Source organism: Eschrichtius robustus, chromosome 9 (assembly GCF_028021215.1).
Source record: "Eschrichtius robustus isolate mEscRob2 chromosome 9, mEscRob2.pri, whole genome shotgun sequence".
Classification (NCBI taxonomy): Eukaryota; Metazoa; Chordata; class Mammalia; order Artiodactyla; family Eschrichtiidae; genus Eschrichtius; species Eschrichtius robustus.
The window spans coordinates 34360433-34374813 of NC_090832.1; the positions used below are offsets into that span (position 1 = coordinate 34360433).

The 14381-nt window shown below is 37.5% G+C and overlaps 1 pseudogene; it reads left to right on the forward strand.

Moving 5' to 3' along the window:
- The first annotated feature begins 247 nt into the window (after positions 1-247).
- The window catches only part of LOC137769110 (tigger transposable element-derived protein 1-like), a 47844-nt pseudogene continuing 33710 nt past the window's right edge, over positions 248-14381 (forward strand).

A 14381-nucleotide genomic window follows, 5' to 3' on the forward strand; every position in this document is an offset into this window, starting at 1 on the left:
TATGGTTCAATTTGTCTGTCTTCCCTTAAAGTCTCCATCTACTCATTTTTTGAACATGTTCCCTAAGGACACAGGACTCTTCATGCTGACTATCCACCAGTAATAGCTTTGTCACCTCAAAACCCATCCAACAGTTCTTTGAAGTGTTTACATTGCTCTTCCTTTCTCAAATCTGCTCAGATTTCTGTAACTATTTGGTGTAGCTCCCCGATCTTCAGGCGGTTCACTACTTGCCCTTTCCATAAGTATGATTGGAGTGAAAGGTAAGTAAATGGATTCCAACACCATTCTTGCCTGGAAGCTGGGAACTGAGACAAATGACATTAGTCATGCAGCCCAGCTCCAAATCTGCTTAAACTTCTAGTTGGCCTCACGCCTTCATTGAAGAACTAATCCACATTAGAATGGGATCTTCAATCACATATCAAAAGAAGTGAGAGGTTTTAAAATTTACAATTTGAGCCTTGGGGCATTTCATTAGATTAACAGATGGCATGCAACATACTGGGAAATACAGGAGCTAAAAATGGGATTGGCAAGGCTATACTCTCAGGGATCATTTCTATAGCTCATTACTAGAGAAGTTTCCCTGAACATGTAGAGCACTGATAATAAACCAGTGATGCAGTAAGTTAAAAAAAAAAAAAAGGTGGGGGGATAAAACTCCTATAATAATGGGAGTTTTGTGTTTTGCTGTAGAGGAACTCTTTGTCTGCAAGACCCAGAGCCTTTAGACTTTAAAATAATAGAAAAAACTCTGGAATTTACTAGAATAGTTTTGAAGTTCTGGAGGCCAGAAATCCAAAATCAAAGTGCCAGCAATGTTCTCTTTTTTTTTTTTTTTTTAGTTATTATTTATTTATTTGGTTGTGCTGGGTCTTAGTTGCAGCATGCAAACTCTTTGTTGAGGCATGCACGTGGGATCTAGTTCCCTGACCCAGGATCGAATCCGGCTGGGCCCCCTTCTTTGGGAGCGTGAAGTCTTAACCACTGTGCCACCAGGGAAGTCCCCACCAGCCATGTTCTCTTAAGGCCTCTCTTTTTTGGCTTGCAGATGGCCATCTTCTCCCTGTTTCCTCCCGTGGCCTCTTCTCTGTGCATAGCCATCCCTGGTGTCTCTTTATCTTCTTATAAGGACACCAGTTACATTGGAATAGGGTGCCATCTTTAGGACATCACTTAACTTTAATTACCTTTTTTTAAAGCCCTGTCTCCAGATACAGTCACATTGGGGGTTAAGGTTGGACACATGAATTTGTTGTGGGGAAGGGAGGCACAGTTCAGTCCGTAACACCAGGTACATGGTGTACTTCAATAAGAAAGTTAAAAAGAAAAGATGAAGCAAACTCCATAAAATGGGAACACTTTAATGTAAACAAAGAGAGTGAATTCACTGTATGAGTTTAAGATATCCCAAACCTTCCAAGAAAAAATGTGATGGAGTGGGCATGAAGGTAGAGATGGGAGGCAGATGGGGGAGAGTAACAGGAAGGAGGTGAGAGAGAAAGAGATGTGGGGAAGGAGGAGAGAGGGGAGAAAAAGGGAAAGATGGAGAGGGGGGTAAAGAGAGAGGAGAGGAAGAGAAGGAGGGAAAGAGGAAAAGGGAGAGAACGAATAAATGGGACTCCACAAGAAGCAAATATATGGCTTAACGGTTAAGTAAATGAACACTGGAGGGTGACTGCCTGGGCTTATGTCTCAGTTCCGTCACTTAAGAGCTATGTGACCATGGGGAAATCACTAAATCGTTCTATGCCTTTGTTTCTTAACCTCTCAAATGAAGTAAAGAATATACCTACCTCATATTATAATTTATAGAATCAAATGAGCTAATGTACAGACTGGCATATGTTTAAGCAAGTGCTATATAAACATCTACTATTATCAGTCAAGTTTAAGACTTCCACCTGAGATCCAACGTATAAACAACAAATGAGGACCTACCTGCCTCTGTGAAGATCCAGAGACAGTGCGCAGCTTGGGAAATAGCCCGTTCCCTTTTTCACTCCCATGCTTGCCTCTCCTGCTTGGGCCTAGGTTTGAATAATCACAGCCAGCTCTGAATATAGAGCTAGACAGATTGCTCCACTGAGCTGTGCTGAGGTGGCTGGGATGTACTCTGTAGTTCTCGTGATTTTATTTATGCCTGATATTTCCCAGCATAAACCTAATTTCCCATCTAGGAAATGCTCATATCCTGCCTTTCCATGATAAGGCTAAGTGAGAAATCTGTAGTTCTCAAATGTAATTTTTTCTACATGGGTTATCTTGCTAAGTTTTTTGCATTGAAACAACCAAAACAAAACAACACCTCAGCAAAGACCTTTTTATTCCCCTCCAGTTCACTGTGATACAGGTTGATAGAGCACACCAACACTGAAGATTATCCTTTCTGAAATGTGAGAGTGTCGGTGTTTTGCCCATTTCCTACATGGGCACTTCCAGAGGCTACAACACCATGCAGTAACTGGGAGCTGGAAAACCACAGGTAACGTTTACTCTGTGTGCTTATTAAAAGGTGTTAACCAGTAATTGCATGGCATCACCCACCTAGACACATCTGAAACGGTATTTTTACCCTGAGTCTGAGGTGTGTTTCCTTGGCATAGATTTTTATAGCTTTTAAAAAGAATATGGTTCTATAGTAGATGCCAAATGTGTGGCTTCATCCAGTGCAATTCAGATGGCAGACAAGATGTGGTTCAGCAGTTATGGGGGTTGCAGTGAGTCAGCTATGGAGACAAACGTTTCCATGGTGACCTTCCCCATTCATTCAGTGTGAGGCCTCCTTACACCCATGAGGATTGATGACATGGCATTAACACACATAATCATAATGAAGAGAGCTCTCAGACAGTGGGGCAACCCAACCCTGACATGTGTGAGGGTTCCATGGAGGAATTTAGCCAATGTGTAGAGGAAGAAAATATTGAACTACAGGGAAAGGAAATCCATTTCTTTTTCTTTTATAGAATAGTTTTCCTGCCAGAATGGACCCTGCTGCTGACAGACTTCTATAGTCTCCCCTCTGAGAATTCTCTTACTACTACGACAAAGTGAGGGTGGAAATAAGTAACCCAAAGAAGTGATTCACTAAAGGTCAAAAGACACAGGATGAGAGAATATAGAAGGGGCATAGGCTTAAACTCTACTCAGTCATCCTGGTTTGTTTGTTTGTTTAAATACTTTAAAATGTCCTTTAGGAGGTCCTTTTAGGAAAAGTCTTTTTCCTGAAAGACTTACCTTTTTCTATAGCTTCATGGCAACATTTTTGTTCCTTTCAGGGAAAAAGTGCTTTTCACATTGTGCTAATAGCAGCACTTTACTTCTGTGTTCACAGATGTAGGGCATTGTACAAACAGAGAATGTGAAACATTAGGAGTCTACTCTCTAACTCATATGCCAGCCTGGGTAAAATTATAGACACAAAGAGAGATTATGCTTTCTCAGAGCAGGATGCAGATTTTCACAGGCTCCCAGGGGATCGGGCCTTGTGATTTAGCTAGTTGTTTGCACGGTTATCTCATTTATTAAATTTTAAGATTCCATAGAGCAGAAACTTCATCTTATTCATCTTCAGCATTATCAGCTCCACTCCCACTGCACGCACACATGCGAATATACACAAGTACATGTGCACACGCAAACATTAATCTAGCATTGTTCTTTATACACCACACACTATGTTACTACATATTTATTAAATGAGTGGATTTGATCAGCAACATAAAACCTCAGTGAGGCAGTTAAGCACTTTGTATGTGAAGTTTTAGAAATCCATAGAGCTAAATTATAACAGTTTTTAAAACTATGTAGCACTGTTTTGCTTTTTTAAATGTTTACACAAGTGGATTTGACACAAATACAATAAAGCCTGAGAGGCAGTAAATGACAAACATGTGTGAAGAAAATCAAGAGGCTCTGAAGGCAGCTGGACTATTCAGATTGATTAAATGACATCTGCAGAATGCTGATGGCTGGACCTACTGTGGCATTTATTAATCTATCAAACATTTATTGAGAACCTACTTTAATAGCTATTTGCTCTGTGCCAAGCACTATTCTAAGTGCTTTATGCATATGAACTTATTTAATCTTCCCTAAGAGGTAAACACGATTATTAAAATACCTATTTTTCATGCAAGTAAACTGAAACACAAGTAATTTAAGTAACTTGCCAAAATCCACACAGATAGTAGAGCTGGAGTCATAAATTGAACCAAGCAGCCAGGCTCCAGATCACAAGCTCTTAACCTCTGTGTGATAACTGCTGATCCTTGGGCTGGGAACTCAGAATAAAGCCAGAATCAGGAGGTACATACATTTTCTTTGTTTTCATAAAGCTTAGAGTTTTGAAGGAGAGGCATGCTGAAAACAACCAATTACAATCACAAGTGGCAAGTGCTATATGAGAGCCAAGGAAGAACTGTAGAGACAGGGCAATATAAATCATCATAACCTAAGGATTATGAGGCTTCTCATAATGAGGAAAAGATCGAGATAGTAAATGAGGCGAGTGCCATTTTTGTACTGACCTTGTGATGGTCGTTGGTGATGAGGTATGAATGGCTGAGCCAGAGGTGTTGAGTCATATTCAGGTGGGAATCTTTCCAAGTGATTCCTAAGGTCAGCTGATGATCTTTGAGAGACACACTTCTGGTAAGTGTGTCACAGGACAGAAAGATAGCATCTGACTAGACAGGGACCATCATACCAGGTAAAATGTGTCAGCAGAGACTGTTGGGAGGGACAGTATTGCCACAAAGCTAGAAGTGTAGATGTGGACCTTCTAGAAAACAGCACAGTAATAATACTGAGAAGCTCTGCTAGGGTAAGAGAATGCCATAGATGTGAGAAACTTTGGGGAGCCAGGCACCTGCTAGAGAAAGTCCCTCTAAAAGTCAATCTAAATCTTAATGATAATTACACAGTTTTATTCATCACCATAAAAGTTAGTACATATTGAACAGTTTCTATTTATCCAGCTTTATGCTAAGACTAGGGGGAAAGTATTATTATTACAATTGTTGTTGTCGTCATCATTGTTGTTTATCCTGATCAAAGTTACGACATAGTAGAGCTGAAGCTTTGACCCATTGTCATCGCACAACCCCCAGAAGTTGTTTGTCACTTAAGGTTGCTGATTGCCACCCTTTTGACTCTGAAGTTTGATAATCAAATCTATGGGGACACATTGAAAAAAATGTAAGTTTTTTTTTCTCACTTCAAAATTTTTATGAACTTCAAGTATTGGTTGATTAGCTTCTTTCATACAACACTAATTACAGCAAAATATTTAGGGACAGGGCAAAGTGGAGGTCAGAAGAAGCCCTAAAACTGGGGAGAAATATATTTTAAAACATCAAGGAAATGAATAAACAAAGAATCAAGAAGACAGACATAAATATTGGAAGTCAGAGCAAGTCGGGAGTTTTAGAGGCCCCAGCAAACAGCTTCTAGATGATCAGCAGAAATAGAAGGGGTAAAAGCAAAATGTGTGACCAAACAGGCAGGCCATCAGAAATTGCCAGGGGAGCCAAAGAATTGTAGGGACAAAGCACGACTTGTGGGACAGGAAGCCAGGACAGGGACCCTGAGCCCAGGCGGCCTACTCTCCTGCACCTACTTCTTGGGTTCCCTCCCATCCTGCTGAGAATGAATGAGCCTGGGTGGAGAACCACATTTGGGGAGAGCAGAAGGCAGTAACCAGGAGTGAAGCTGTGAGTGGAGGCAGGTGCTGCTACATCTGAGTTAGTTTAAATTGTTAATGGCCTCTCAGTGTTTCCTAGGTATACCTCAATGATTAAAATAGCATTCATTTTTAAGAAATAAATGACTGAAAAATCATTCTTAAAATCTTCTGCGATAAGAAGGGTCTTATTTGGGAGCCACAAAATTTTAATGCTTTCTAGTACAATTCTTTCCTTCTGTAATTTTGCAATTGCCCTGTACCTTGCTTTCTGTATCTCCTAACCATCATCCCTTCCAGGCTCTTCAGAGAGACCAAAATGTGGCATACCGGGGCATCATTTGAGTGTGTATTGCTCCTGACACCCATGTTTGAAGGCACTTTATGCATGCCCTAAATTGTACCTTTACATTTGATTACAATTACTTTACAGGATATTTGTTCATCTTCCGTGCATCATTACTAGGACTGCTAAATATTGGGAAAAGGGACTTGAAAATATCCTTTCTAAATTATGGCAATGCTTAGATAAATGTATTTTCAATATCTAGGCACAATTAGTTAACGATACTATTCCTTTTTTTTTTTTTAAATTTATTTATTTATTTTTATTTTTGGCTATGTTGGGTCTTCGTTTCTGTGCAAGGGCTTTCTCTAGTTGCGGCAAGCGGGGGCCACTCTTCATGGTGGTGCGCGGACCTCTCACTATCGTGGCCTCTCTTGTTGCGGAGCACAGGCTCCAGACGCGCAGGCTCAGTAGTTGTGGCTCACGGGCCTAGTTGCTCCGCGGCATGTGGGATCTTCCCAGACCAGGGCTCGAACCCGTGTCCCCTGCATTAGCAGGCAGATTCTCAACCACTGCGCCACCAGGGAAGCCCTCCTTTTTTAAAATATAGGTTCAACATAAGGTCGTTGAACTCAGATAATGTACTTATTTGAAGATCTATACCTGAATGAGTTTCAAGGAGAGTCCTCAAAATCTAACCAGTTCACTAATATTGTGGACCAGGAAGTAACTTCCCTATTTTAGCAATAGGAAGTATTTTTATGACCTATAGTACCTTGGGTGGTACTTTGGGGAATTATGAAGCAAGAATTTCCTTCCCTGTTTGCAAACCTCTAGCTACAAGTTATTGCCCTTGGTCTTGATGCTTCCGGCTGGCTTATTAAGTGTCTGATGTATTGTCTTTTGTCCTTTTGACTTCTGTCACTGTCTTCACTTTCCTGTCCTTTTTGTGGTATCTTCTCGGTTCTGGAATCTCTTTTTGGTTGCTTTTTCTCCCTTGTACAAAATGTTGTCTTGTCTTTTCAGCATTTCAAAAGGTTTCCCCAGTGACTTGAATTTGAAGAAAGCTGCATGGTCGCAGATCAGTGGAAAGCTTAGAATGACAGTGAAATCCCTAAACAGGGACTACTCTTTCTGAATAGGGAAACCTAAAAATAAAAGCTGTCTGCAGCTGGGACTGTGTGCCAAGACAACTATCACTGAAATGCAGAGGAAATTGAAAGCATAAATAAAAAACAACCTTGCTAGAAAGGACTAAGGTGTTAAATTGGTGCAAAGATAGAAATCTGGAAAAGGCCAACTTCATAGTAGGTGGTTTATCACCCACAGATAGTTTAATATGGTGGAAGTTTGATTCATCCAAGAAATGTCAGCCCCAAGAATGCAAGGATACAGCAAAGAGGCTCTAAGTCAGCCTGACTTCCCCAAAACAACTGGAGAGCTCCACGTTCCCGGGGCACCACTATCTGCTTTTCTTCATTCTACACGAGGAGCCCTGATTATTTTCCACCAACGTGCTCCTTTGGAATGGCGATTTTTTTGAATCAGCAGTCCCAATTCCAAGTCTCCCTCTCCTTAACCCCATTCTTGCCTGGACTACATTTCACATCATCCTACTTTTGTGCTCCTGTAATCTCACTCTTACTGCTGTTCCAGTGCATTTTGACCTCTAGCTTTTCAACCCCTCCCTCTTAATCCTGTCTGTCATCCTTGCATAGTTTCACTTCCTTTTCTCTTGGAAAAGTTTAGACCACCCCCTTGGTTATCACTTGTTTGTACCCAGGCTGTGATAACATTTGAGGGAAAAGAAACATACAAATGTGCAACTAGCGCTACTGAAAATGTACAGTCATCTCTTCACGGGACCATCCAATGCTGCTCGGCAATTCCAATGTATCCCTGTTTCAGCTCCCTCATCTATGAGCCACAAATATGACTTCAAATCTTCACCAAGCTTCAAAATCCTCTTTATTCTGTATGTCCCATTGTTTCTTAACATATGATCTGTATGGAAAAAAGTGGGGCTCTCTATAGTACACAAGACTTCAAATTATTTCTATCTATATGGCATATCACGTACTTTCTACCAGCGTAGTTGAAAAAGTGCTCCTTCTAGTTCTTTTTATTTGATCACCCACTCTTCTGGCTTTCCTTCAGATTATAAAATCATGCTTATTTTTCTTAATTTAGCAGGAAAAAAAAATCTCTCAAACCTATGTTCCTTCTCTAGCTACCTTTCCTGCATTCTCCATCCTTCTATTGTTAAGAAGAATAGCCTTCACTTACCATCTTTACTTATTTACTCACTTCACCATATTTCATTTATTTAAAGAATATAATTCTTTAACATCATGATAAAGGAATGCATGTACCTATTTTTAAATGAAGAATTCCAGACCTACCACTGTCCCCCTCCCGATTTGGCTACTCTTGGGCACCTCTTTTAACACTTTCGGCCACATGAACACTACCATTTTAATATTACTCTTCACCAATGGATGTATTTTTTTCCTTCCCTTATTTAAATAGAGTGGATTCTTCAGTTCTGATAGAGCTTTCTGAGTTCTTGTGTATCTGAAAATGTTGCTGTTCTACACTCATGCTTGATTAATAGGTGATTTGGGCATTGAATTATTTGTTGAAAAACAGTTTCCCTCAGAATTTTGAAGTCAGTACCCCTCTGTCTCTAGCATCTAATGTTACTATTGAGAAGTTCAGTGTTATTCCGACTATTGTTCTTTTTTTTATAGTCAATTTTAAAGTTAAAAAAAAATTCTCAAAATTCTCAAACATACAGAAAAGTTGCATAAGTAGCACAAAGAATTTTTTTTCCTGTTCTATTTGAGAATAAGTTATCAATCTGAAGCCTCAATACCCTGATTATTTTAGTATATATTTCCTAAAAACAAAGATATTCAATATGCTCCTACATAATAAAATGCAGCCATCAAAATCAGAAAATTAACATTGATGCAACACTGTCAGCTAACTGGTTTAATTCTTTAGGCTACCTCTTTGGACCCTATTCAAGTTTGCCAGTTGTTCCAATAATGTTTATATTTAAAGGATCCAGTTCAGAATCACCTCTTACAGGTCTCTTTAGTCTCCTTCAGTCTGGGACAATGCTTCAGTTTTTCCTTGGCTTTTATAACATTGACACTTTTGAGAAGGACAGGTCAGCTATTTTGTGGGACAAATGACCCTCCAGTTGGGTTTGTCTCATGATTAGATTCAGAGTATGTATTCTTGGCAGGACTATAACAGAAGTGGTGCTATAGCCCTCTCAGTGTATCATAACAGCTTTATAATGCATGGTCCATCTCTTTCCATTCTTTAGCTTTTAAACCTTTAAACCTGTGTCATTATATTAAAAGTATATCTCAAGTAGACAACATGTAATTGGATACTCCATTATTTATCTATTCCGACAGTCTTTGCGTCTTAATTGGTGTACTTAAATCATTTGAATTGATGTAACTATTGATAGGGTTGCATTTAAGGCTCCAATCTTACTATTGCTTTCCATTTGTCCCATTTCTTCTTTGTTCATTTTTTTTCCTCTTTTGTGTCTTTTGGATCATGTAATTATTTTGTAGTGTTCAATTTTCTCTCCACTGTTGGCTTATTAGCTATATCTCTTTGCTTTATATTTTTAGTGGTTTCTCTATGGTTTACAGTATACATCTTAACTTTTCACAATTTGCTTTTAAAAATTATTTAAATGATTTATTCAACATAAAAATAATATTATACCTCTTTATGTATAACGTGAGGACATTATAACTATAAACTTACATCTCTCCACTTGGCACTCTTGTTATCATATACTTTGCTTCATCAATCCCAAAATACATTGTCATTATTTTTGCTTTAAATAGTATGATATCATTTAAACAAGTAAAAAATAAACAAAACCAAAAAATAAGAATTTTGTGGAAGCTGCAAAGGTTCTGGAGATGGATGGTGGTGATGGTTATACAATAATGTGAATGTACTTAATACTTAATGTACTTAATACACTTAAAAATTATCAAAATGGTAAATTTTATGTTATGTATATTTTATTACAAGAAAAAAGAAAATATTTTATATTTACTGCTAATTTACCATTTCCGGCACTTTTGAGTCCTTTGTATACATCTGGGATCATTTACCTTCAACCTAAGAACTTTGTTTGATATTTCTTGTGGTTAAAATATGCTAGCAATTCTTCCAGCTTTTGTTCCTCTAAAAAAGTCTTGCAACAAAAGCAAAAACGAACAAGTGGGACTACATCTAACTAAAAAGCCTCTGAAACAAAATGAAAAGGCAGCCTACTGAATGGGAGAAAATAATTGCAAATCATGTATCTGATAAGAAGGTAATATCTGAAATATATAAAGAACTCATTCAAATCAATAGCGAAATGCAAAACAATCAGATTAAAAATGGGCAGACTATCTGAACATACATTTTTCCAAAGAACACAAACAGGTAGCCAACAGGTACATGAAAAAAAATGCTCAACATCACTACATCAGGGAAATGCAAATCAAAACCCCAGTGAGCTATCCTCTCACACCTGTTAGAATGGCTATCATCAAAAAGGCAAGAAATGACAAGTGTTGCCAAGGTTGTGGAGAAAAGGGAAGCCTTGTGCACTTTTGGTGGAAATACAATGATGCAGCCACTATGGAGAACAATATGGATGTTCTTCAGAAATTTAAAAATAGAACTACCATATCATCCAGCAATTCCACTCCTGGGTATTTATCTGAAGAAAACAAAAACACAAACATGAACAAATACGTGCACCTCTATGTTCACTCCAGCATTTTTTACAATAGCCAAGACATGGAAACTAATAATTGTCCATCGATGGATGAATAGATAAAGAAAACATGATATATTCATCCCATGAAATATTTTTCAGCCATAAAAAAAATGAAATCTTACCATTTGCAACAACATGTATGGACCTTGAGGGCATTATGCTGAGTGAAATAAGTCAGACAGAGAAAGACAAATACCATATGATCTCACTTATATGTGGAATAAAAAAAAAAAAGACAAAACGGAGCTTGTAAATACGGAGAACAGATTGGTGGATGCCAGAAACTGGAGGTGGGGAGGTGGAAAGGGGTGGAATGGGTGAAGAGGATCAAAAGGTACAAACTTACGGTTATAAAATAAGTCCTGAGGATGTAATATACAGCGTGGTGACTACAGTTAATAATACTGTATTTCATATTTGAAAGTAACTAAGAGAGTAAATCTTAGAAGTTCTCATCACAACAACAAAAAAATTATAACTATGTTTGGTGACAGATGTTAACTAGACTTATTGTGCTGATCATTTTGCAATATGTGCAAATATCAAATCATCATATGGTACACCTGAAACCAATATGTTATGCCAATTATACCTCAAAATTTTTAAAAATAATTATCTAAATAAATAATTTAAAGTCCTTATTTGCGTGCTTTTTTTGAAAATATTTTGTTGGATATAAAATTCTTTTAGCATTTTAAAATACTGTTTCATTGCTTTCTGACTTGCATGTTTTTGAAAAAAAGTCATTCTCATGTGCCTTTTTTGCTTCTGGCAGGTAGGGCTTAACTCATTTGTGAAGGAATTACAGTGCCCTGCTATCTTTTGGCCAATGTCTGGAAATAATTGTTTCATATATTTGGTCCAGTTTTCTAATTGTTTACAGAGAAAAGGCATATTCTATACCAATTTTTTCCTCATGGATAAAGCAGAATTTGCCATCTCATCTCACAAATTATGTTAGATATAAATAAATTACTTCTTCCTATTAAAAGACAGAGATTCTTCACCTGGATTAAAAAACAACAACAACCACCAAAAACTCAAGACCAAACTATAACTTTTTATTCATTTTCTATTTCTCTCATCTGTTTATTTGTTCCTGTCTTCTTTCTTGCTTACTTTCTTTTAGATTAACTTGATTATTTTTTTCTTTGAATTCCTTTACTGGCTTTTTATTTTTAGTGGATGTTTAGGGGATTTCAACATGCATTATTAACCTACCATGGTCTACTTAGAGTTAATTTTATAACATTTTAAATAAAATGTAAGAACTTTGCAGAGTTCCTTTTATCCACTCCTGTCCTTTTTGTTATCGTTGCCATACATATTATTTCTACAAATATAGAGTTTATAGTTTCAATCATATAGTTTGTTTTCTCAATCATAGGTTTTTATCATATGAGTTTTACAGAAACTAATTGAATATAATTATATGTTTAGCCACGTATTTACCAAGCATAGGTGAAAGAGATGGAGTTAAGAATGTGCTTGGGTCCCCATATTCTCAGAATTCTATATTCCACCCTTCTTGTCATTCATGAAGGAAAGCAACTTCTCTCCCTCTCTTCTGTACTTCTGTGTTTATTCCACTGTAGCAGAGACTTTGTTAACCAGAAGCAAAAGCTAGACTCTGAAATGTTTCATCTCCATTTCTTCCAGTATCTGGTGTGTTCTCTCTAAAAGAAAAAAAAAAATGTATCATATTATTTTTCTTGCTTAACTTTGCTGACTCTTCCCCTGACCCATATTTTGCTGTTTGAAATCCACTCTCTGTCTTGGTATCATCCATTAAATGGGCCTTGACTCAGTCTTGTGCCTTGTCTCTCATTCTGCTTTAGCCAGGCTGAGCTCCTTTTTGTTTCCTGAATTCACCCTGCCATTTCCCAGCCTGTGTTTTTCCTCTGGTTCTCCTTTGGAAGAAGAGTACCTTCATCCATTGACCATCTGGAAAAGCTCTTTTGAACACTCAGGTCATGCATCATCTGTACCCACAAAGCTTCTGTTTCATCTCCCCTCTCCCAGATGGTAAAAACCGTACCTTCCTTTGGGCCCCCAGAGTGCCCTGTATCTCCTTCTGCCTTTGTTCTCTTAACATTTAACTGCACTTGTTTGTTTACCTGGCCTTTACAAGCATTTTTAGATCATAGAACACATCTCTTTCCTCTTTGTTTCTGGCACAGTGTCAGCACTAGAAGTTGCTGAATGAGCAAATAACTAATTGACTGAATATATGAAGGAAGGAATATAAGTTTGAATGTATTAAGTTGTAGTGGGTAATTTTAAGGTGGTAAATATTTTAACAAGGAAGCAGTGTCTTAAACTGAAGAAGTTAAACAGAGACGAAAATGTAAAGATTATATCACATAGAAATAGTTAAGAATGACAAAAGATCCTATCTGAGATTTCTAAATATAAATTGGATCCCTGTGTACAAATTTTTCCATTTTTTCCCTTGAGAAATATAGATTGGCATGCAATCTATAGCTGATTGGCATAGGATGCTCACAGCATCTGACCAAGCATAAGAAGCCAGCATAAGAGAGTTCAAGAAAAAGAATGTCTTCCATGGAAAGACAAAATGCAAATGCAAATGTGCTCGACCATTACAGGAACTGGTAGAGGAATGGATTTAAAATTCTAAAAAATTTAAGTCCATGGCAGAAAAAAAATATGTCTCTTAAAAATCAGTGTTTCAGTGATGAACAATTTTGGCCAATTAAAGTTTAGACTAATTGCTATGGTGATTTTGGAAAAGAATGAAGCTAATGAGTTTCTGAATGTCAACTGCAATTTTTGAGTACTTTTAATTTGCAATCTCTTTATTTAATGGAGAAAGCATTGAAGACTCAGCCTGAATGTATTCAAACTGCATTTTAGTCTTTACAGCTGTACTTTACCATAGGAATTATATTTTACTATAATATCCACTCAGTTTTTAGAAGTAAAGTCTTAGATATCTCCTTTAGGAGTGTCAAATCATACCCTCTGTCAGATTCTAAAAATAAGTTTGTTCAGTGTTATACAGGATAAGACTCTGGCCTGATATACTAATCCTCTGATCTAGAGGAAAATAGTTGACAGATTGCTTGACCTAGCAAATCATTCAGATAGCTCTGCTAGGAGCAATGGCCCTGCCATTTTTTTTTAATATAAATTTTTGATTCTTATCAATTTTCACTGAAGGAAACTTTAAGAAAAATGCCCAAGGGTTTTTGAATTCACTGTAGTTTAAATGTCTATTTCAAGTAGATAGAAAGCAATCCTCTATCTTTCCTACTTGTGCACAGGCAATTGGGGGAAATAATGAGTGACAATTGTCTTTTCCTTCCTGCTTTATATATTAATTACAATAAATGTAAAAATACAGCCCAGCCACCTACACATTTAAATCTACTTCAGCCTAGACATTTACCTAAAGATCAATAGTTAGAAACCCTCACAAACTATGTACATACATAAATAATGGGTGCTTTTCCTCCCACTTTAGAACTTTCCTTTTTATTTCCTAGTATTGATGTCTACAAAGAAAGGAGTGAAATGACACTACAAAGTCTAATGCACCAATCACGTGAGCCCCATCATACATGGGAGAG